General features: G+C 41.6%; 1 pseudogene across 1 annotated transcript; it reads right to left on the bottom strand.

Annotated features, from left to right (window-relative positions):
* Positions 1-1,258: 1,258 nt before the first annotated feature.
* Positions 1,259-18,886, bottom strand: LOC121826446 (C-type lectin domain family 4 member A-like; annotated as a pseudogene). Its single transcript, XR_013049657.1, has 6 exons — positions 18,604-18,886; positions 17,936-18,052; positions 6,042-6,143; positions 3,575-3,726; positions 2,566-2,678; positions 1,259-1,400 (listed from the first exon to the last, which is right to left on the bottom strand). The product of XR_013049657.1 is annotated as a C-type lectin domain family 4 member A-like (transcript).
* Between the last annotated feature and the right edge of the window lie 7,148 nt (positions 18,887-26,034).

Below are 26,034 nucleotides of genomic sequence, written 5' to 3'. Positions count from 1 at the left end.
TGAGAATGGCTGAGGAAATACAGGCAATGTGACGTACCATATCAGAAAAGAGATGTTAAGTATTTTCTAAGAGTGATAATGGTATAGTTTTTTTGTGCAATGACAATTTCAGATTATATATACTGAAATATTGACTTTAGTCTTATGTATCAAACTAACTCTCAAATGCCCTATCAAATAACATGTGCATATGTATGCATATACACACATATATATCAAATTATCAAATAGTCAACAATCATCACTATAGATGGTAGTTATATGAGTATTGATATTACCAAAGTCAACTTCTGTCTCAAAATATTTGTGACAAGAAGTTGAAAAGGCTTCTAAAGTGTTAATCAGCATACAGGCTCCATGGGATATGTGAGTCTCTTCACATCCATCCACAGGGCAAAGGCTGCCCATAATGTAGCATACACCAACCTGAGACACCAAAAATCATGGGGGTGCCAGTAGAAGGTTGGCTATCATCTTCTTAAACTGCTGTTGATGAAGATTACCCAGCCCAGGATCAGCCACCATTAGAGGCCCACATCAGCCTCACAATACCCACAGCACCTGACACACTAGCCATGGGGACCAATATCCTGAAAGGTTCCTAATAGTGCAGGTTTGGGGACATGAGAAAATGCTGAAGGAAGGGCACAAACTGCCAGAGAAAATGTGAGTAAGCACTGAGGATCAAAGTGACAATGGTAACAACATCATCCTGTCTGTCTGAATTTGCTTAAGAAGATCTTAAATGTTCTAACACCCCACACACACACACACACACACACAGACAGACAACTAGGTTAGGTAATAGAGGGTGTTGTTAACCTGATTGTGGTATCCACTGCCCAATGCATTTACATATCAAATCAAGACAATGTAATGTAAATATACATGATTTATTTGTCAATTATACATCAATAAATTCAAAGACGGAAGAACATAGAGAAATTGGTAGAGGGTCCACACCATAAAATTCTATCATCAAATGAGACTTTAGGAATCTAAGAATGGACATAGAGGCTGGAGTGCTTCCACATATGCACAAAGGATCCTGTAGAGTCTCTGGTATATGGGGAATTCTCATTATATAAAGAGTAAAGGATGAATAAATAAGTACATATGGGGACCAGTATTATCATATGGATAACTGTTGGCTGCCTACCTAAATTTCTATGGACATCTCTTCCACAAGAAGGTCTTTCCAGGTGTCTGTGAAATGCTGGATAAAAATGCAAGCCCATGTCTATGGAGAATGCTTGATTCAAAAGTATATTTTCTTCATCTGACAAACTGACTTCTGTTTACCACTGCAAAGAACGTCATTCCAGCCCCAACCAGTATCTCAATGATTTATTATAACACATTGTTCATTGTCACTGCTGGGGTCACCTGGGTGCCAGAACCTGGAAGGGAGGAAAGAGCATCAGGGTGTTTCCCACAGTGATGCTGGGAAAGAGAAAACAAGAGTAAGCAAGATGAGGATGTGGTGGGAATTTGTGGAAAGCAGATTCAGGTGTGTACAAACCAACCGTTCTCCACCACCCATGTCTGACATGTCCCTGAAAACAGGGTCCACTGCACTCAATATTCTCTTAACTTGTTACCTAACTGTTCTCCCAGAACACATCAGAGAGGATAATTCATCCCTAGATCTTGGTATCCAGGACTATCATTCCATGTGCTTATTTATTGCTGAAAAGGTCTCTCCATATTCTCGTGTCTTAATAATTTTTTTTCCATTTTACAACTCTTATTTTAGAAACTGAAAAATTATTTAAAATATCTAGATAATCTATGTATTTCTATCATCTAGGACAAGAAATCTTCAATTCCTACTTTTCTTCTCTGAAGACTGAGAATGAGAATAACATTACTACCTATATCTCACAACAGAAATCAGGATAGAATATGGGAACATACTAAGATATTAGAGTTTTTAAATAATTATATAAATATAACACATAACAATATCAGAATGTGGGTTTTTGATTATGAAAAATAATTAGTGATGGTCTTGACATTAATTTTTATTATAAATATGTTAATGAAAGTTGGAGAGATAGCTCAGAAATTAAATGTGCTTGTGCTTTTCCAAAAAAATGTGAGAGATCTGTTCCAAGCACACATATTGGCACATTCATACCACAAGTGACCCTAGATCCAGGGAATCCAACACTCTCTCCTGGGCACCATGGGCACCAACATACACATGGCACACACTCACAGAGAGACACGGATATACACACAAACAAAAATAAATTAAATCCTATTGTTAAATATATAGAGAGACTGAAAGCATAATGAAACCCACCATGATGTAGCACCTTGGTTGGATGCCCTGGGTACTTATCATGCTAAACTCTTCAAACTCAGTTTCCTGATCTCCCCTGGAGTATCAGTGACATGTGTCTCACAGGACTCCTTGATGAGGAAATAAGGATAAAGTAATGCATCCCCAGCACTCACACCAGGAGTGAGCTGTTTTAGTTTCATAACCAACAGCTGGAACACCCTAAAGTCTTCTCATGCTACAGGACCCAGGACTCCTCCAGGTAACTCTGGACTCACGTGGCACTTTCATTGTATGGTGTCTGATCAACCCATTGCCACTGTCGGTGACCTGCATCCGAAAGCCCAATAAAATAAGCAGCTTTGGGATTCAGGATCTTGGTGATGAAATCCTAAGAGGAAAGAAAGATACAGCATTCAGGCTGGATGGAGTGATTCTTTTTCTGTTATAGAATTTTTATAAGATCTTTTGAAAATAATTTTAACTATACAAAATTATAGGACCAATATGATGCACCTATGGAAATACATAATAATCAAATCTCAGGTCATATCTATAGGCCCTTAAATAGTTTTCAAATTTTAGATTAATGCATATTAATTATACATTTTAGAGGTACACTGTTATATTTTGACTGACTTATTTCTGGTCACACACAGACGAGAAGACAAAGAAAGGATCAAGGAATAGAAGAGCCACCCCCACCCCAGGAGTGCCATCTTCTCTGGCTGACCAGGACACAAAGTCATCACTCAGAGGCCTGATTTCCATGACATTGGAAACAATCTCTGTCCATGATCATAATGAATTCTCATCTCAGACTCACTCCCCTCTTTTCTTCCCCAACACCATTCCTAAAAGTTGTCCATGAGAGAATTTAGCAGATTTAAGCATTCTCCATTCACAACCTCAGATATTTCATTTCTGATGGCTGGCTGTGACTCTCCTGATTTGATTCTCTTTCCCTAGTCACCTCTGCGCCCTCCTCTGTTATGCAGTGGGTACTACAGGAAGCATTAGAGTGCTGAAATCACACACTGCTCTTTCCAACAGAAACATTTCATCCTTCCCTCCACCCTCAGGCATTGCATTTCTGTTGCCATGGTTCCTTGTGAGTTGTTCAGCTTCACTGAAGCAGGGACAAGGTGTAGAATGCCAAGGCTGAAGCAGCTTCCTGATGGAAAGCCTTCTGCCACATCAGCAACACCCATGTCAACAAAACTCCCTCCTAGTAAAATGAGGCAGAGAGCAGGCCAGGCCCAGGCCCCACTCTCTCCCAGGATGCACCTGCTCTTCCTGGTTGTGGATCACCATCAGATGAGCACCCATGCTGGAGCACTTCTCTTCACTCCCACTCCAAGATGCTGAGCCAGTCGCAGTGAAGTAGCAGTGGGAACTAAATGGCTTCCAATCCTTTGGGCAACAGCTCCAGACTTTGTCTTTGGAGGAAGAAGGAAATGTAAGTGCAATGTCATAAAGTCACTTTAAAATCTGCTTGATGTGGAGACCACATGGAAGCTGGGACTCTCCACTTCTCCAGATAGAACATGAACCCCTCCCAATCAGATGCCAATCAACCCCGGTCTACCTCTATCAACATCAACATCAACATCAAAGCCCCTTTGTCCTACTGGGGTGCTGTCAGGAAAACAAAGTGTAAGGAAACTCGGACCCTGAGGACATAATGCTATACAGACTGTTCTCCAAAGAATAGAACTCATCAGACCAAGAACCAGAAAGTTCTCATATTGCATAAATATATACATATTGATACATGAAAACAATAGATGCCATTAACCAATGCATCAAAATTTCAGAGTTAGCAGACAGATATTTTTAATTTATGATGATAAAAGTGGTAGTCAATATATTACAACAAGCAAGATAACAAAAGTATAGGTTTATCAAAAAACTTTACAATACCCATGATAGATGTTTCAAGAAGAAAATAAAAACAACCTGGAAACAAGTTTTTAAAATATGTAAATCATCAACAAAGAAAGATGTAAAGAGCTGAATGGAAATTTTATATCTTAAAAAATATATTTTAAGTATTCCAGGGTGTTAATTGTTTCCTGAGGCAACAGAGATATCAGTGAACCCTCAAGAGTTGCTGGGAGTGGTGGGTGTCAGATTGAAATGAAACAGAAATATAAAGTCTCATGTAAAGATCCTAAATGTCTACAGATGAATGCAATGCTCATAGAAATTCCAAGATTCTTCATAAGATAAATAGACAAAACAATCTCAAAAATCATATAGAAAGCACACGCGCATGCACGTACACACACACACACACACACACACACACACACTCACACTCACACACGAAAAAAAAACCTGGATAGCCAAAGCAACCCTGAAGGAAAAAGAATGATGTTGGAGGTATCACCAGACCTGACTTCAGGCTACAATATAGAGCATGGTACCACAACAAAAGTACACACATTGATCAAGGAACACAAAAGAGAACCACAAACATGAACCCACACAGCTACAGCCACCGGACTTTTCACTAGAAATACATATCAGAGGAAGACAGGCTCTTCAACAAACTGTGCTGAGAAAACTAGGTACCGATGTGCAGAAGAATGAATCTAAATCCATAGCCATTCTGCGTGAAAATTGACTTCAAAACAGACTCTAAAAGGATGAAACACCTTAATGTGAGGCCTGCAACCCTAAAATTGTTACAAGAAAAAAATAAAGACAACATTCAAGATTTAGGCATAGGGAAATACTCCCTGAATAAGACTGCAGGCTTCTTCACAGCAAAGGATACTGTGAGTGAAGAGAGAGAGATCTGCTGAGAAATACAGGAATCCCAGACAAGCTGAGAAAGGCAGGAACCCAGACAAGCTCAAATGGTCTAGGGAAACGTGTTTTCCAAATGTGTCTCTTGGCAAAGACAATAAACAACTGTGTCTATTTAGAGCTGGAAGGTGTATTCCAAAGACATCTCAGTTACAGATGTCAAAGACAATCAAGAATCTTTGCTTACTCAGAGCCAAATTGATGAATAGCCTTAAGTACTCTTCTCTCTCTTTCCTAAATCTAAGTAATACACATTCACCAGTCCCCACTCCAGCTTAGTTTATGAGAAAAACAAATTCTCTATTCAAATCTAGAGTAAATTACACTTTGTAGATACTGTAACTGAGAATGCAACAAGATCATCACAAACACACACACACACACACACACACACACACACACACACGAAAACACTTGAAGGACTACGGAAATGGCTCAGTGGTTAGAGTGTGTACTGCTCTCACAGAGGACTGGAGTTCAGTTCCCAACACCCACAACCTGTACTCACAACCACATCTAGGGATCTGACACTCTCGTCTGCCTCTGCAGGCAATGTACTCATGTACACAAACCCACACACAAGCATGTGCATATATACGTATATTAATTAAAAATGAAATCCTAAACACACACCATTGAGCATGACTCCCTGGAGATACTCACATTCTTGGTATCAGATTTGCTTTATTCTTTTTGGAAGTCTTTTCTGTATCTAATAAAATTCTACTCAGTCCAATATTGCCTCTCCCTCCCTGAAACTCTGCTTTATTGACACTAGGGGGCACACATCCCAATCATGCCTGATGAGAGACCTCTAAAAAGGACTTCACAGGCAGCTGGTACTGTGTGGTAGGAAGTCCTGTCCATATAGTGCCCATTGCTGATGGAGCTACCTGAGAATCTTGTTGGAAATGCTGGTTTTAGACACATTACGTTTTACCTTTCAAGAGTGGATGCTGTTTTGTACACCCCAACTCAGTGTAATTCAGTTCTTTTGTAATTGCTTTTTCATCAAGAACCTCAGAATGTTTTTTAAACATAGCTGTAAAACAGAATAAAAAACAATTCATTCTTCTGGTAGTGCTAACATTTGACTCTTTACTTTTACTTTCTTACATTCTTTGTAGAAACAAAACCTATATGTTTCCAATTACCTGAGTCGTTAGAGCCTGCCTGGGAAAGATTCTCCATCACCACAGAGTGTGGAGGCTGTGGTCCTAACACTTGGGAATTAGAATGAGGAAAAATGGAAGGTTCAGGTACCTGAACTATACAAGTTAGTATATCTAGTTCGTTGGTCTAGCTAGCTAGTTACTTTAGTTTAGTTGGCTGTTGGTTAACTTAGTTAGTTAGTTAGTTAGTTAGTTAGTTAGTTAGTTAGTTCATGGCTACCTTGGGCTATATAAGACCTTACCACAAAGAGAGATACTTTTCCAATCCCTCAAAGCCAGCATTTCCCTGCTCCTAGTGATTTATGACCACAGATATCTTCAGGAAGAGCTGGAAGGACAGGACAGAACCATGACCCTGGGCACTCTTCAAAATTTCATGGAGGACACACTGAAGACTACATCTTAAGTGATAAGTTCTATTAAGTAGGTGTGAACCCCAGGAATAGTGAGGGAGAAATGAACTAATTCAGAGCAGTTCCAGGTTACCTGAGCAGGGAGGTTATAAAAGCCCAACATTGATCAAAAGGACATGGTTTTCGTAATCTTTTTCCTGTATTTCCCTCCCCCCAGCTAGTTCTGACTTCTCAGGGTCCCCACACATTCACAGAGTTCCTAACTTAAAACTAACAAACCTTTCCTCTAGAAATGGAATTTTCTTTCTTCTCTTCTTCATCTCCCACTTGTTCCTGGAGTCACTAGATTCTGGCTTTCGCTTCTGCCAATTTACCAAACATTACTGAAGTGGATGTCAATGGCTCCTCATGTCCACTGATCAGTCATCTTCCTGTGGGACTTCTCACATCACCCTGCCCACTTCTCTTCCTCCTTAACTGTTGGGAGACAGTGGCTCCCTCTGGTTTTGCCTGGTCCTGTTTGCTGCTGTTTTCTGTGCTCTTTCCTACCTGTTTCCTTCTACACCCACCTCTCTTAAAATAGAACTTAGCATCCAGTTCCTTCTGTATCTCTCTTTCTCCTCCAAATTCCTCTTCTTTAGTGATATTCATTGTCCTGGGTTGTTGGGGTGGGGGTGGGGAGTAGAAGTGGTTGTTTTTTTAGTCTATTTTGTTATCTGCTAAAAAGATCTTCTAAAATGTATTCCTCTATATTAAACATGTTAAGATGCATCCAACTAAACTGTGCAACTGAGATTTTGGTGAATATAATCCAAATTTAAATCATCATATTCCATCTCAAACCTGCTGCTCATCTTCTTCCTCTTCAAATAACTTCATGACTGCTGACTTTATGAAATAGAATATTAAACTTGTAACTCACTCCTCTGTTTCCCCTATTTTCAGTTATCAATATTGACCGAAATGTCACCTCCTTTTTGTCCAACTTCTCTCCTCTCCTGTACATCACTTGCATGATCTTTGGATCAAGCCCCTAGTACTGCTCAAACGGATTCTGAATTAGTGTCCTAATTTCTGCTTCCCTTCGTTTTCACACTCCGTAAGAGCACACTTCTCTAAGTCAGTTTTAATTTTATCATGTCCTGCTTCAGATTTTTCAAGGTATCTCCATAACAGTTGCACATTGAAAAACTGGACACACTTCTCACCTTCCCTGTATGAATACCCACTTGGACTATGCCTTTGCAGTTCCCTACAAAGAAACTGGTCTAATCTACATCACCTCATCTGAGCTGCCTTTAAGAGTGCTTTGGCCACTAAAACACACAAAGGCAAATGTGTGTGCACTCCATGTTGGGCTTATCTTACTGTCACCATCCATCCTGAAAGTCTGAAGTTGCCATGGGAAGCTGGGTTGTCTGTTACTGATGTATGACTCCATGAGAATGAGTAAGTTCACCTAGGACCATGGGAATCTCCAAGAGAGATCAGCCTCGCCAAAGCCACCAAGCAAGAATTAAATAAATATTTCAATTAACCTACTAAATTTCAAGTTGGTTAGTGGTTGAGCAATAGCTACTGAATAAAATAACATTAAGAGGGGATGGTAAGATGGTATGCACGATTTTGTGATCTGAGTCCAGTTTTGTCTGCCCCTACAGTTTCATGCTTAGTTCTCCATTGTTGGAGCCCATGCAGATTTCCAAGGGCTTTACCCAGCAGGTCTGCATAAAGAGGATGATTGGATCACGGAACTGAGTACCAGGTGTCTGAGATGGTCTGCCCTGGCCATGCTGGAGGTCGGTCTTTTGCTCCATCCCTTCGTATCCCTTTGACACAGACAGTCAGGGCGTGATGGATTAGGATCCAGGCCCTCTCAAGTCTACCCTGTATTGTCTATCTTTTTCTCTCCCCTCTATCCTTCTATCTAATATTTTCTGCTGCTTCTACTCAAGAGTACTCTGGGGAAATGTGGGGTGTGATGACCCCCACAGATGGCAACAGTGAACAGAAACTAAGACATAAAGAAAAAAATAAAAATATTTTCTGTCCCCTCTATCCTTCTGTCTAATATTCCCTGCTGCTTCTACTCCAGAGCACTTGGGGAAAGTAGAAGTTTAGAGGCTGCCAGTAAGCAGTTGGTCTGATGCACTTTTGTAGTGAAAAAAATAAAATTAAATGAGGCGGGGGTTTTATCCTCAGGGAAAAAAAAGGAAGGAGTCCGAATATAAGGCTGCAGCATAGAATCTTCTGTATCAAGATTTCTCTCCTTCTGTCTCTCTCTTAATTTACCTATGAAAAATAAGGAAAGTAGGAAATAGAAATATAGTGTAGGAGCCAGAGGTGAGTGACTCTGTTCACACCCAGGGAGGCCTGCCCCTAGGACCCAACCCTGGGCCCCAGCTGTTTCCCGAGAACACCCACCCAAATCGGCCCCAGTGGGCAGTCAGCTGGCAGGGCCACTGCAGAAAGGTTCCCCTTCTCCAAGACCCCCCAGCGGACCCTGCAATCTACACACCCTGCCCCCATAACCATCCGCCCCAGACACCCGCCACTTCCTGAGGCTTGGAAACAAACCCCCAGCTATCATGCGGACCAGAGAGAGAGCTCTTGTTGGACAAAGAGCTGTCTTTGGACCAAGAGTAACCTCAGCAAACAGGGAATCTGCCAGCCCTCCTTAGACCAAGAGTGGCTTTCTGAATAGTAGAATCTGCCACATCTTATTGCACCAAGAGAGGCTTCCTGAAACACAGACTCTGTCAGCTCTGACTGAAGCAAGAGCCCTGATAAGAACAAATCCGTAAGTCACAGAATCAACTAGCTTGGGTTGACCCAGGAACAGCTCCCTGAGACACAGAAGCTGCCTGCTCCAATTAGACCAAGAGCTAAGATTAGACCCAGAAGGGCCCCCTGAGACACAGACACAACAAGCACAGAGTGGACCAACAGCAAATAGCTCAAACACAGGCACCTCTTATACCTATTAGAAGAGGACATGGGCAGATGTCAAGGCAGAAGTACACACAACAACATAAAGAGCAATACTGCATCACCAGAACCTAGCCCGCCTCCAACAGCAAGACATGAACATCACAAGGTAGAAGAAGCAAAAAAGAAAAGTGACTTTAAGAATAGCATCATGAAGATGCTAGAGGCCTTTCAAGAAAAAATGAAAAATGAAATTGAGGAAAAGATGAACAAAAAAGTGGAGGATATCAATAAAGAAATTGAGAAAAGGTCAAACAAAAAATTGGAAGAAATCTATAAAGAGAGGAAAAAACAAATAAAAAAATTGGAAGAAAGTAATAAATCTCTTAAAGAAATTCATGAAAAAGCAATTAAACAGGTGAGGGAAACAGTTCAAGACATGAAAAGGGAAATACAAACAATGAAGAAGACACAGAGGGAATGCTGGAAATAGAAAATCTGAGTAAATGAACAGAAAACACAGATGCAAGCATAACCAACAGAATACAAGACATGGAAGAGAGGATCTCTGCTGTAGAGGATAAAATAGAGGAAATGGATTTGTCAGTCAAAGAAAATACCAAAGACAAAAAAGTCATAACACAAAATGTCCAAGAAATCTGGGACACCATGAAAAGACAAAATCTAAGAATAATAGGGATAGAAGAAGGAGAAGAATACCAACTCAAAGGCACAGAAAATATATTCAACAAGATCATAGAAGAAAACATTCCCAACTTAAAGAAGGAAATACTTATGAAAATACAAGAAGCATATAGAACACCATACAGACTAGACCCCCAGAAAAGTCCCCTTGCTGCATAATAATTAAACAAATAAACCTACAGAATAAAGAAAGAATATTAAGAGCAGCAAAGCAAAAAGGCCAGGTGACTTATAAAGGCAAAACCATCAGAATAACACCTGATCTCTCAATGGAGACTTTGAAAGCCAGAAGGAACTGGACAGATGTAATGCAGACACTAAGACACCATGGATGCCAGCCTAGACTAATATACCCAGCAAAACTTTCAATCATCATAGAGGGAGTGAACAAGACATTCCAAGACAAAACCAGATTTAAACAATACTTATCGACAAACCAGCCCTACAGAAAGCACTAGAAGGAAAATTCCAACCTAAGGAAGTCAGGTACACCCTCAAAAACACAGGCAATAGATGACCCCACAGCAGAAAACCCCAAAAAAGAGAAGTACACACACACTACCACCAAAAGATAACAGGAACTAACAATCACTGGTCGTTAATATCCCTTAATATCAATGGACTTAATTCACCTATAAAAAGACACAGGCTAACAGAATGGATATGAAAGCAGGACCCATCTTTCTACTGCATACAAGAAACACACCTCAAATTAAAAGATAGACTCTACCTAAGAATAAAAGGCTGGGAAAAGTCTTTCGAATCAAATGGTCTTAAGAAGAAAGCTTGTGTAGCCATCCTAATATCAAGCAAAATAGACTTCAAACTGATATCAATCAAAACAGATCAAGAAGGACATTACATGCTCACAACAGGAAAGATCCACCAAGATGAAGTTTCAATTCTGAACATTTATGCCCCAAACACAAGGGCACACACATATGTAAAAGAAATATCACTAAAGCTTTAATCACATATAAAAGCCCACATATTAATAGTTGGAGACTTCAACACCCCATCTCACCACTAGACAGATCTGCCAAATTGAAACTTAACAGAGAAATAAGAGACTTAACTGATGTTATGAATCAAATGGACTTAATTGATATTTACAAAACATTCCATCCTAATAAAAAAGAATATACCTTCTTCTCAGTACCCCATGGAACCTTCTCTAAAATCAATCACATACGTGGCCACAATCAAATCTCAACAGATAGAAAAAAAAATGGAATAACCTCCTGTGTTCTATCAGACCACCATGGTTTAAAGTTAGATTTCAACAACAACAAAAACTACAGAAAGCCTACAATCTCAATGAAACTGAATAATACTCACCTGAATCACCAGTGGGTCAAGGAAGAAATAAAGAAAGAAATTAAAGACTTCCTAGAGATCAATGAAAATGAATATACCACATACCCAAACTTATGAGATGCTATGAAAGCAGTGCTAAGAGGAAAATGCCCACATAAAGAAGTTGGAGAAATCTCACACTAGTGACTTAACAGCACAACTGAAAGCTCTAGAACAAGAAGCAGAAAAGTCACCCGGGAGGAATAGACACCAGGAAATAATCAAATTGAGAGAGGAAATCAATAAAATAGAAACAAAGAGAACAATACAATGAATCAATGAAACAAAGAGTTGGTTCTTTGAGAAAGTCAACAAGATGGACAAGCCCTTATCCAAACTAACCAAAAGGCAGAGAGAGAGCATCCAAATTAGCAAAATCAGAAATAACAACTAACATTGAGGAAATCCAGAGAATCATCAGGTCATACTTCAAAAGCTTCTACTCCACGAAACTGAAAAATCTAAAAGAAATGGATAATTTTCTGGATGGGTACCACATACCTAAGTTAAAATCAAGACCAGATAAACTATTATAATAGACCAATAACCCCTAAGGAAATAGAAACAGTCATTAAAAGTCTCCCAACCAAAAAAAAAAAAAAAGCCCAGGACCAGATGGTTTCAACACAGAATTCTACCAGACCTTCAAAGAAAAGATAATACCAATACTCTTCAAATTGTTCCACACAATAGAAACAGAAGGAACGTTATCAAATTCCTTCTATGAGGCTACAATTACCCTGATTCCCAAGACAAACAAAGATGCAACAAAGAAAGAGAACTACAGACCAATCTCCCTCATGAACATTAATGCAAAAATACTCAATAAAATACTGGCAAACACAGAACCTGGAAACAACCTAGATGCCCATCAGCAGAAGAATGGATGAAAAAAATGTGGTACATACACACAATGGAGCACTACTCACCAGAGAAAAGCAATGACATCATGAGGTTTGCAGGCAAATGGATGGAACTAGAAAAAACCATCCTGAGTGAGGTAACCCAAACCCAGAAAGACAGTCATGGTATGTACTCACTCATAAGTGGATTCTAGATATAAAATAAAGAACAATCAGACCACAGCCCATAGAACCATGGAGGCTATATATATATATAGCATGGAGGTCCCTAGGAGGACTGTGGCTTATAATAAATTTTGGTTTTACTCAATTATTGAAAAAAAAATAGCCAAATGAATGGAAACACATGAACTTTGAACCAAAGGCTGAGGGGCCCCCAGCTGGATCAGGCTCTCTGAATAGGTGTGACAGTTGATTGGCTTGATCAGTTTGAGAGGCAACTAGGCGGTGGGACCAAGTCCTGTGCTCATTGCATGAATTGGCTGTTTGAAACCTGGAGCTTATGCAGGGACACTTGGCTCAGTCTGGGAGGAGGGGACTGGACTTGCCTGGACTGAGTCTACCAGGTTGATCACAGTCCTCAGGGGAGGCTTTGCCCTGGAGGAGGTGGGAATGGGGGGGTGGCTGCGGATAAGGGGAGGGCGTGGGAGGGGGGAGAATAGGGGAACCATTGGCTGATATGTAGAACTGAATGGTATTGTAAAATAAAATGAATAAAATTTTTTAAAAATGCACATTTAAAAGCACAAAAAAAAAATACTGGCAAACAGACTCCAAGAACACATCAAAACAATTTGTCTGGGGCTGGAGAGATGGCTCAGAGGTTAAGAGCATTGGCTGCTCTTCCAGAGGTCCTGAGTTCAATTCCCAGCAACTACATGGTGGTTCACAACCATCTGTAGTGAGATCTGGTGCCCTCTTCTAGCCTGTAGGCAGAAATACAGGCACAACACTGTATACATAATAAATAATTCTTAAAAAAAAAAATTATCCACCATGATCAAATAGGCTTCATCCCAGGGATGGAAGGGTGGTTCAACATGTGAAATTCTGTCAATGTAATACACCATATAAACAAACTGAAAGAAAAAACAACATGATTATCTCACTAGAGGCTGAAAAGGCATTTGACAAAATCCAACACCCTTTCATGATAAAGGTCTTGGAGAGATCAGGAATACAGGGAACATACCTAAAAATAATAAAGGCAATTCACAGCAAGCCAACATCCGACATCAAATTAAATGGAGAGAAACTCAAAGCAATTCCACTAAAATCAGGAACGAGGCAAGGCTGTCCACTCTCCTCATACTTATTCAATATAATACTTGAAGTTCTAGCCAGAGTAATAAGACAACATAAGGAGATTAAGGGGATACAAATTGGAAAGGAAGAAGTCAAGCTTTCCCAACTTGCAGATGACATGATAGTATACTTGAGTGACCCCAAAGATTCAACCAAGGAACTGATACAGCTTATAAACACCTTCAGCCATGTACCAGGATACAAGATTAACTCAAAAAAATCTGTAGCCCTCCTATATACAATTGACAAATGAGCTGAGAAGGAAGATACATCACCCTTTACAATAGCCACAAATGATATAAAATACATTGGGGTAACTCTAACTAAGCAATCGAAGGACCTGTATGACAAGAACTTTAAGTCCCTGAAAAAAGAAATTGAAGAAGATGTCATAAAATGGAAAGATCTCCCATGCTCATGGATAGGCAGGACCAACATAGTAAAAATAGCACTGTTAACAAAAGCAGTCTACAGAATCAATGCAATCCCCATCAAAATCCCAACACAATTCTTCACAGACCTAGAAAGAAAAATACTCAAATTCATATGGAAAAACAAAAAACCTAGGATAGCCAAAAGAATCCTGTACAAAAACAACCACTGGAGGCATCATGATCCCTGACTTCAAGCTCTACTATAGAGCTAAGTATCAAAAACAGCTTGGTACTGGCATAAAAACCGACATGTGGACCAATGGAACCACATTGAAGACCCTGACATTAATCTGCACACGTATGAACATATGATTTTCGACAAAGGAGCCAAAACTGTACAATGGAAAAAAGAAAGAATCTTCAACAAATGGTGCTGGCATAACTGGATGGCAACATGTAGAAGATTGCAAATAGATCCATATCTGTCACTGCACAAAACTTAAGTCCAAGTGGATCAAAGACCTCAACATAAATCCAGTTACTCTGAATCTGATAGAAGAGAAAGTAGGAAGTAGTCTTGAATGCATTGGCTCTGGAGATCACTTCCTAAATATAACAACAGTAGCACAGACACTGAGAACAACAGTTAATAAATGGAACCTCTTGAAACTGAGAAGCTTTTGTAGGGCAAAGGACATGGTCAACAAGACAAAACGACAGCCTACAGAATGGGAAAAGGTCTTCACCAACCCCACATCTGACACAGGGCTGATATCCAGAATATATAAAGAACTCAAGAAATTAGACATCAAAATATCCAACAGTCCAATTTTTTAAAAAATGGGCTATAGACCTAAACAGAGAATTCTCAACACATGAAGCCTTAATGGCTGAAAGACATTTAAGGAATTGCTCAACATCCTTAATCTTCAGGGAAATGCAAATCAAAATGGCCTGAGATACCATCTTGCACCTGTCAGAATGGCTAAGATCAAAAACACTGAAGACAGCTTATGTTGGAGAGGATGTGGAGCAAGGGGAACATTCCTCCACTGTTGGTGGGAATGCAAACTTTTACAGCCACTTTGCAAATCAGTATGTTGCTTTCTTAGAAAATTGGCAATCAACCTCTCTCAGGACCCAGCTATACCACTCTTGGGCATATACCCAAGGAATGCTCAATCATACCACAAGGACACATGCTCACCTATGTTCATAGCATCATTATTTGTAATAGCCAGAACCTGGAAACAACCTATATGCCGTTCAACTGAAGAATGGATAAAGAAAATGTGGGACATATACACAATGGATTGCTACTCAGCAGAGAAAAACAATGACATCATGAGGTTTGCATGAAAATGGATAGAACAAGAAAAAAATCATCCTGAGTGAGGTAACACAGACTCAGAAAGACAAACATGGTATGTACTCACTCATAAGTGGATACTAGGTGTAAAGCAAAGGATAACCAGATTGCAACTCACAACTCCAGGGAGGCTACCTACTAAAGAGGACCCTAAGAAAGACACAGGGATTGTCCAATGACAGAGAAATAGATGAGATCTACATTAGCAAACTAGACTTGGGGGCGGGTTAATGGAGGGCAAGGGTCGGGGGAAAGAGAGCTTAGGGGAGCAGGAGGTCCCAGCTGGATCAGGAACAGAGTAAGAGAACAAGGAGAGAGATACCATAATAAATGAAGACTCCATGGAAATATAAAGAAGCAGAGTGCTAGACAGGTCCCCAGAAATCCACAAAGATACTTCCACTGTAGTCTACCAGCAATGGTCGAGAGAAAGCCTGAGCTGACCTACTCTGGTGATTGGATGGCTGAACACCCTAACTGTCATGATAGAACTCTCATCCAATGACTGATGGAAGCAGAGGCAGACATCCACAGCCAAGCCCCAGGTGGAGCTCCAGGAGTCCAATTGGTGAGAGAGAGAGGAGGGATTATATGAACAAGAGATATTGAGACCATGATTGGAAAAAGCACAGGGACAAATAGCCAAACTAGTGGAAACACAGGAACTGTGAACCAATAGCTGAGGAGCCCCCATGGAACTGGATCAGGCCCTCTGAATAATTGAGATAGTTGATTAGCTTGAACTATTCAGGAGGCCCCCCAGGCAGTGAGACCAGGACCTGTCCTTGCTGCATACACTGGCTTTTTGGAACCTAGGGGCTATGCTGAGACACTTTGCTCAGCCTTGGTGTAGGAAGGAGGGGACTGGACCTGCCTCAGCTGACTCTACCAGGCTGAGCTGAATCCCCAGGGGAGACCTTGCCTTGGAGGAGGTGGGAATGGGGGGTGGATTAGAGGGAAGGCTGAGGGGTGGCAGGGGGGAAGACAGGGGTATCCGTGGCTGATATGCAAAATTAAATTAATTATAAAATGAAAATATAAAAAAAGAAAAAGAAATATTGTGTAGGAAAAACTTAAAAGAGTAAGGTGGAGTAGGAATGAAGGAAAATAGCATAAAGAAAACGTAGACACAGAAACTAGGTGTTTAATTTTCTAACTATGGCTATGAATGAAAAATCCTAGAAAATAATCAGAGGAAATAACTATCAAAGAAGAGCTTAATGCGGGGTTGGGAGTGGGGGAGATTCCTGTGGGAAGCTTTTGATCCCAAGCAGCAGGAGAACGTAATTTTCGCCTGCAGAGCATTTCCCATGCAATTTTTTAAAGCACTGGTTCACTTGACTATACTCTAAACATCTTGAGACTGGGAGCTGCAGCTATTTCTGGACTCTCTGACATGCTGCCCAATATATAGTAAATAGATATTACTAATTATTGCATGAATAAATAAAACATCTACATAAAAATCGAGTGTGTGTTTTTTAATTTTTAATAAATTTGAAGACCAATCTACAAAGAATTCCACTATTTTCTAAATTAGCTTTCAGGTCTCACACAATCTAGAAGAAAAAATAAATTAGAAGGAACTCCAGTGGAGCACTGTCCCTGGAATAGCTCTATCTATATCTTCTCATCCCTCTACTCATTCCAAAATATAGATGTCTCTGCATCCAAATATGCTGATGAGGAAATACAGGTTTGTCCTCGTTACTGGATCCTAAAAGAGATGCCCCAGTATTTCACTCTGTGACACCAATGAATACACACATGCTTCTCTAGTGAGAATGAATGACTTTGACAGAAGAGTTATTCTAAAATAGAGGGACTTTCCCAATGTCATCCATCTCCCTGGGGTATGGTAATATTTTATTTGTACTGAAATGTGATTTTATTTGTATGTTAATAAATAAAGTTGCCTGTGGGTCAGGGCTAATAGCAAGCCATAGCAGAAGCTGGGTGGTGGTGGTGTGCACCTTTAATCCCAGCACTCTGGAGGCAGAGCTAGGCGGATCTCTGTGTGGTCAAGGATACAGTCAGCATGGAGACACACACCTTTAATCTCAATACCAACCATAGAAGACCTGGAGGTCTGTGTAGATGGGCAGTCACTAGGAGGTCATGTGGTTGGGTTTACAACCAATGAGAAGGCAGAACAGAAAGTCTATATAAAGACAGACACAGGAAGTAGCGCTCTTGCTGAGGAAGACAGCAGCAGTGAAGGGTAAGGTTTTTAGCTCTTAGCTATTGCTCTGACATCTTGGGCTTTCATCTCTGCATTGACTCTATGTTTCTTATTTAACAAGATGATTACATCTACCCTGGGGAGTATCTGCCTCAGGTTTCTGGGTCACTGTCTGTCTGATGAGTCCCTTTCCTTCTCTTGTTCGCTTCTCCCAGGGGCATACTTACTAATCAGAGCAATGGAGAATACGATTTTCAACAGCAGTAAAAATATTATGATTGAGGTGAGGAGGACCTTGGAGAATCTGTGAAAAATTTCGTGACTCATGGTCTTCTTTTGAGGAGCTGAAAGACAAACCAAATTCATGTCTTCAACTCTGTTCCTATTTCTTCTTCTTTCTCCTATTCTCCTCTTTTTGTTGTTGATAAACACTAGTAACATGATATTCAAAATAGAAAAATGTGAATAGGAAATATCAGGTTAATTATAGAAACCTTGCAATATGTACAAAATCACTCATTCTTGACACTGAAAATGATTGTTGTCAGTATTTTGGTATGTATCTTTCCAACAAATTTAAAGCTTTTACAGATAAATATATATAACATGTCACCAAATAGAGATGGGAAATCATTATAGCATGGTTTAACTTTGAAACAATTTTTATACATTTATATGTAGAAAAGATACAATAACATGGGTGATGGTATTCTCTCTAGATGGTAAAAGACAATACCTTCTCTTCTCCATTGTACAATCCCACAACTTTTCACATCTGTCTACAGACAACACACTTAGTTGAGACTCCAGTGACCAAGAGGCATGGCCAGCAACTAAGACCATCTTTGTCTTTTACATCATCACTCACTAGGAGCAGCAGAAAATGTTTTCTTACCTGGAGGAGAGTCTGCATCCATGTCTGAGGAGTCAAGTTTATTCATGAGAACCTTGTTAATATAAATGCTTTCTGAAAATCTTCCCTGCCCTCAGAAGATGTGTGCCGTCCCTTCTTTAAAACATGTCCTGAACAAGAAAAAATTATCTCAATACCAGCTAGGGATGAGAGGCAGTAACAGACAGCTGCCCTGAGCGTACACCATGAGGTCCAGTTCCCTGACCTGCAAAGGGAGCATTGCAGGTGGAGAATGCACCCAGGATCTTAATACAATCATAGAAACACCAAGAATTCAATGGGGGAGAGAAGAAAACAGGAAGAAATGGAAAAGAGGAACCAGGCCATTAGAGAAGTCAAACTCCTCACAGAGGTGAGATTCTGACACTCGGTCTGAGCTGACCTCTACAATAAAGCCTCCATTTCCGTCTTGTGCTGTGATTCCTACTCCTGCCTGGTCCCTGTAGAGTTGCATCCTGACCTCTGTGAGGCTTTAACACCACACTCAAGTCGCCCCCATGGACAGAAGAGTTCTTCAACCCAAAGGCACCTAGTACACACCCTAGACTGTCCCACCTCATGGAGACAGTGTCTTCACCCTGCTCAGTCTGTGGCACCCACGAAAGGTCTATCTGAGGCATGGATACTCCCCTAAACCTGTCTGGGCTCTAACAGCCCAATTCTTCCTCACCCCAGCAAGGATTTCCTCATTCTCTTGAAAGTTACCGAGTTCCCACCTTGTGCTTTCCAGTCCCACACTCTGTACCTTACATAGTTCCTGAAAACCACTCCTGGTTTACCCTCTGTAAGGAACTTCCCCTCAGTCTGCTGAGTCTCCTGACCCCAACCTGACTTTCAGCTAACACTGCACTGGGGCCCAACCTCACCTCCTCAAGTGCTGAGGTGTCACACCAGGCTGGCCTTGAGGACCCTCTGCTCACTCACTCATTCAGGGTTCTGACATCCACAAGAAGGGGCCTCACATGGATGCCTTCTCCCCCTGCTTGAGCTCAAAGGCTCTACCTGCCCACTCTCAGACATATTCCTATTTAACCCCTTTATAACACTACATTCAATTGCTCCATCAGGTCCAGCTGAGGCTATGCAAGAGACAGAAAGCCAAGTTTCAGTATCTGACCCCAGACACTCACAGGGATGCTTGGAAATACTGGCTATTCTGCAAAATGGGCAAATGAGTTGCACACGAAGGCCCTACATTGCAGAAGCCTCTCCAATGCACAGCAGTTCAACTATTTGGACACCGGTGCACAAGTAATAACAGTCTGTCTGAGCAAACATTTCTTAGAACTCCAGTAACAGAAAAGGAAAGCCTGGACCAGCCCCTCCCACAGATTTTTTCCAGAGAAGTAGGTCTAGGAGCTCAGAAACTCAACAGTGCCACTGTCCTAGCCTTCCCTTGGAGGCTTGTCCTTTCCCCTGGGTTTAATCTAGCAAGTGTCAGGGCTAAAACAGGACATCATCTGCAGTTAAACCCAAGCTCCGAATAGTTCAGCCAGATGTAGCAGCACACACGCACACACACACACACACACACACACACACACACACACACACACACACACCAGAAACAGCTACTGTGGGCTGTGGGGAGGCATAGGCTCCATGTGACAGGAGACTGGGCTCCTGGGATGGGCTCAGGTGATCAGAATCCTCCTGGCTCGTGACCCCTTCCCTCCAAGAACACAAACAGATCCTCTCTGGTCCACAGAGAAACTTCCCTGCCCTGGCATTGTGGGAACTGTCCAGGAAAGGCTGGATTAAAACAATTCCCTGTTGCCCCAGTGTGGTTTAAATTACAGACCACAGGCAGCTCCTCTCCTGACACCTCTGCTCCACTTCTGAACCAAAAGTGACACTTGTTTCCCATTACTTGGGCAGCACCTGATCCCAGCACTCAAGACCAGAGCAGGACGATCATGATATTAAGGGGTGTTTGGTACATTAGAAATGGTTCAACTATGTAGAAGTAGAAGGTGATTGGATGTGCTTTGCACAATCTTAGTTCGAAACATGTAATACAATTAAAAACTTGTTTCAGTTGAGGAGCTGATGAATTACCCAAACCCTGGGGCTTAAAGTAATAGCCGATTCAGTGTTTCTTACAGGACCATTCATTGACCTGGGCTCACCTGGGGAGTTTTCAGTTTACTATCACCCTGCAAACACAGACCTTATTTAATTTTGTGACATATCTGTGTATTTAAAAATGCTCTGAGAAAATTAAAGAGCACATTATATACAGAGTAGCATGAAGCCATCCAGCACTGAGTACTAAGGATATGCTGCAGTTCAAGTTCACTCTATTGTGCAGTCAGGAGCTTAGTGAAGTGGACCTTTCTGCCTCCTCCACCTCATCTCTGTGGTAGAAACAGTAATATGGAAAGTTCACTTTAAACAAAGTAAAAGTCCCCCAGACGTCAGGCTGTGATGGCGCACACCTTTAAAACCAGCACTTGGGAGACAGATGACTGAGTTCGAGTCCAGACTGGTCTACAGAGCAAATTCTGGGACAGCCAGGTTTGCACAGTAACCTTGTCTAAGGAAGAAAATAAAAAGTCCCCCCAGAATTATTGTGCAACTTCTTCTCTGGGAAGTGAACTTGCAAATCTGAAACACATGAAACTGAAACCTGCATAGAAAGAACTTGAGTTTGATTGTGGTCAGGAAATGAGCAGCTAATGAAAGGCACAGCTGCAGGAACTCTGGGGACACACTGGGATGGCCAGGTGTAGATAAGATCCCACTTCTGTGTAGAATCTACACAAGTAAATCTCACAGGAAGCAAGTCAATAGCAATTTCAAGGAACTGAGTGTTGGGAGAAATAGGATGATGATGCTGAACTGAAAATTCAGATCCGAGAGAAGTTCTGGAGACCAGTGTGCACCGTGGTGACAGCAGTCAATAGTGTTACAGCGTGACAGGAATTTGTTTAGGAAGACCTTAAGTGTTCTTACTGCACAAACACAAATAAATGGCCACTGCCCTCAGTAATGCATGTGTTAGCTAACCTGTAATCATTTCCTAGTATATACGTACATCAGATCAGCACATCGGTATCTTAAGCATACAGAAGTTTATTTGTCAGTTATACATCAACAAAGCCAAAGACAGACAAACGGCAGACAGGGGCAGAACCACAGCATCCAGTCAGTGAGTAAAACCTTAGCATCAGACAGACCTTGGCAGAGAGACACAAGTGCTTTATTTTTATTTTTATTTTTATTTTTATTTTTATTTTATATAAGATATTTTCTAATCATTTTACATATCAGCAACAAATTCCCCTGTCCTTCCTCTTCCCACCCCCAGCCTTCTGCCCCAATTCACCCCCCATTCCCACCTCCTCCAAGGCAAGGTCTTCCCTGGGGAGTCAGCCCAGCCTGGTAGATTCAGTTGAGGCAGGTCCAGTCCCCTCCTCCCTACACCAAGGCTGAGTAAAGTGTCACAGCATAGGCCCTAAGTTCCAAAAAGCACCAAGGACAGGTCCTGGTCACACTGTCTGGGGCCTCCTGAATAGTTCAAGCTAATCAACTATCTCACTTATCCAGAGGGCCTAGTTAAGTACCATGGGGGCTCCTTAGCTATTGGTTCACAGTTCCTGTGTTTCCACTAGTTTGACTATTTGTCCCTGTGCTTTTTCCAATCATGGTCTCAGTATCGCTTGTTCATATAATCCCTCCTCTCTCTCGCTGATTGGACTCCTGGAGCTCCATCTGGGACTTGGCTGTGGATGTCTGCATCTGCTTCCATCAGTCATTGGATGAGAGTTCTATCATGACAGTTAGGGTGTTCGGCTATCCAATCACCTGAGTAGGTCAGCTCAGGCTTTCTCTCGACCATTGCCAGTAGTCTATTGTGGAGGTATCTTTGTGGATTTCTGGGGGCCTCTCTAGCATTCTGCTTCTTCCTATTCCCATGGAGTCTTCATTTATCATGGTATCTCTTTCCTTGTTCTCCCACTCTGTTCCTGGTCCAGCTGGGATCTCCCGCTCCACTAAGCTCTCTATACCACTCTTGGGCATATACCTAAGGAATGCTCAATCATACCACAAGGACACATGCTCAACTATGTTCACAGCAGCATTATTTGTAATAGCCAGAACCTGGAAACAACCTAGATGCCCTTCAACTGAAGAATGGATAAAGAAAATGTGGTACATATACACAGTGGAATGCTACTCAGCAGAGAAAAACAATGACATCATGAGGTTTGCAGGCAAATGGATGGAACTAGAAAAAATCACCCTGAGTGAGGTAACCCAGACTCAGAAAGACAAACATGGTATGTACTCACTCGTAAGTGGATACTGGATGTAAAGCAGAGGATAACCAGACTGCAACTGACAATTCCAGGGATGCTACCTACTAAAGAGGACCCTAAGAAAGACACAGGGATCACCCAATGACAGAGAAATGGATGAGATCTACATGAGCTAACTGGGGGTGGGGTAGTGGAGGGCAAGAGTCGGGGGACAGAGAGACACAAGTGCTTTCTGTGTGTGCACAAAAGGCTCTCTAGCATAGTGGCTGGCGGGGAGAAAATGCTTCCTTTATGAATGAGAAAATGGATGAATGAGGACTAACGTGAGCCAATGTTCTCATAAATGGAAGAGTCTCTGACCCTGCTGCCTAAAATTCTGCAGACATGGAGAACTTACTAGAGTCTGGGTGCAGTGTCAAATGCCTTTAATCCCAGCACTGGGGAAGGAAAGACATGAGGATCTTTGTGAGTATGAGACCAGCCTGGTCTACATAGTGAGTTCTAGGACAGCCAGATCTACATAGTGAGACCCAGACTCCAGAGAGAGAGAGAGAGAGAGAGAGAGAGAGAGAGAGAGAGAGAGAAGAGAAGAGAAGAGAAGAGAAGAGAAGAGAAGAGAAGAGAAGAGAAGAGAAGAGAAGAGAAGAGAAGAGAAGAGAAGAGAAGAGAAATTACTAAGACCCTGGTTTATATATACAATTCCAAGCTCCCATGTTTGACCCTACAAGGACCTCTCTAGCTATCTCCATGATTATGGATTCCACTCCAACCACGTCACATGTCCATAAAGAATGTTTGATTCATAAGACAGCTGCATCATCTCACTAACTGACCTATAATAACCATCATAAGATAACGTCACTCCAGCCCCATCCTTTAATATTTGGGTGATAATTTAGCACAACATAAAATCTCTTCTTGCCACTGGGTTCCTCTGAGTTGCCAGAGTCTGCAAGAGAAAAGAATGAGGGTAATTCTCACAATAACACTTTGAAAAGGGATAGAGGCAATAGGGGTCTGAAAGCTGTGAGTGAACTTTGTGGAAATCAAGGTCATGTGTGCCCAAGTTACCCCTCCCCCACTACGCATGCAGCTTCTCCTCCATTTCAATCTCTGGCTTTCCTTTGAAAACTGAGCCCACAGCACCTTATTGTATTGTGTAGTATGTAGGCAAGTATCCCAAAGGCTCACCTCTATTTGATCATTCCTACACCCTTTCTAAGACTTTCTAATCGGATGAAAATATATCAGTAAAATGGGTGGATAGTTTTATCCTTTTCTAAATAACATTTTTACTTACTCTTTGAAAACTTAATATAGCATATTTTGATCATATATTTTTCCCATTCCCATTTTTTCTGGATCTTCCCCAAACTCTCTACCCACCCAATTTCATGTTTATTTTTTCTCATTAAAAGAACAAAAAACATGGAGTTCCTTTGTGTTTGTCAGCTGCTCCTGGGCATGGGGCCTGCCCTGGAGTGTGGTTGATGTACCTAGTGACACTCCACTAAGGAAAGCTGGTTTTCCTCTTCCAGAAGCTATCAATTGGGAAGAGCATCTCTGTTAGGGGTGGGACTCTGTGCCACGTCCCCTCCTCCATACTGGGATTTGGTCTGGCTTGAGCTTGTGCAGGTCTAATGTATGCTGTCACAGTCTCTTGAGCTCATGTGTGCATCTGCCCTTCTTAATGGAATGATTCGGAACCTGAGGAACTTACTAAAACATACACACCTCTTATTTATTATACCTTGGGCAAGTGATTTAATTTCTGGTATTCTCAGTTCCCTATCTTAAAATTTGGGACTACAGTACTATGGTAATAAGTTGTCACATCACACACTTGTATGAGAGATGAGGGATTTCCCACTGGCATATACCACATGAGAATGAGAAACCACAGAATCACTTGGGCCACATACAGAGATGCATCATCTTTTTTTTATTTATTTTTTAATGTGTAGCACATGCAGGCCTCAAACTCGTGATCCTCCTGCCTCTGCCTCCTTCAGCAAATCCTACTGGCCAGAGATACAACATCTTAAAACCAAAAGACAAGAATTGTAGTGTTTGAACCTACTCACACAATATGTAAATACTATAAAGTGGGAACTCAAAGGGGATGGAAAGACATAGGAAGAAGAGGAGAAGAGGAACTGTGATGTGGGAGAACTCTGTCCTGAGACACTCTGCAGCAAACTTAAGTTCATGCAAATGTGGTTTCAGGCGAACCAGACAACGTGAGCAAACACTTAAGACATGACAATGTCCATTTTGACTAAACAGCCAAGTTCTGGCATAACATTCAGGAGGACCATTGGCCCCTCACTGTAACAGGAATCTTAAAATTTTCTTTTTAATAAAATCAAACCTGAGCCAAATATTGGGGTGAACACTGGAAGATCAGAGAGCCAGAACAAGCCACAGCTACCTCACCTTGCCAGATCCTCAGCTGGCCTTGTTTCCTTAGACTGGAGGCCTCTGAGTCCTCATCCAAAATGAATCTCAGCTGAACTGTGCTGCTAGAAGCCTGAAAGCTTAACCAGCCAAATGCTTCTAGTTTCTGGTCCTCACGCCTTGTATACCTTTCTGCTTTCTACCATCACTCCCTGGGATTAAAGGCTCACTTTCTGGGATTAAAGGCGTGTGTCACCATGCCTGGCCATTTCCAATGTGGCCTTGGACTCACAGAGATTTAGAGGGATTTCTGCCTTTGGAGTACTAGGATTAAAGTAGTGAGTGCCACCATTTTCTAGGCTTTATATCTAGTGGCTGTTCTGTCTCTGACCCCACTAAGTTTATTAGGGTGTACAATATTTTAGGGAACACAATACCACCACACCTCACCATTGTGTGGGCTCCCAGTTCGAACTCTGACACCTCCAGCAGGTGGGAAGGCAAAGCTCACATCCTGGTCCTTCTGAAGCTGCTCCTCTGAGCTCTCTGCTTCCCACTGTCTTCATAACTCACTCATGGGCACTCTCCACTCACTGGGCCACTGGCCACATCCTGACACATCTCTGGTTAGCAGCTGTGGGAGGAGGCTGTCTCTCTCCCCATGCCTCTCTTCCCTTTATCCCTGCACTGCTCAGCACCAGCCTTGAGTCTTACAGCACTGTTGGGAACAGTTGGGAGAATTAATGGATCACAA

Source organism: Peromyscus maniculatus, chromosome 3 (genome assembly GCF_049852395.1).
Source record: "Peromyscus maniculatus bairdii isolate BWxNUB_F1_BW_parent chromosome 3, HU_Pman_BW_mat_3.1, whole genome shotgun sequence".
Classification (NCBI taxonomy): domain Eukaryota; kingdom Metazoa; phylum Chordata; class Mammalia; order Rodentia; family Cricetidae; genus Peromyscus; species Peromyscus maniculatus.
The sequence above is the reverse complement of the archived record's forward strand: the minus strand, read 5'-3'. Positions and strand labels throughout refer to the sequence as shown.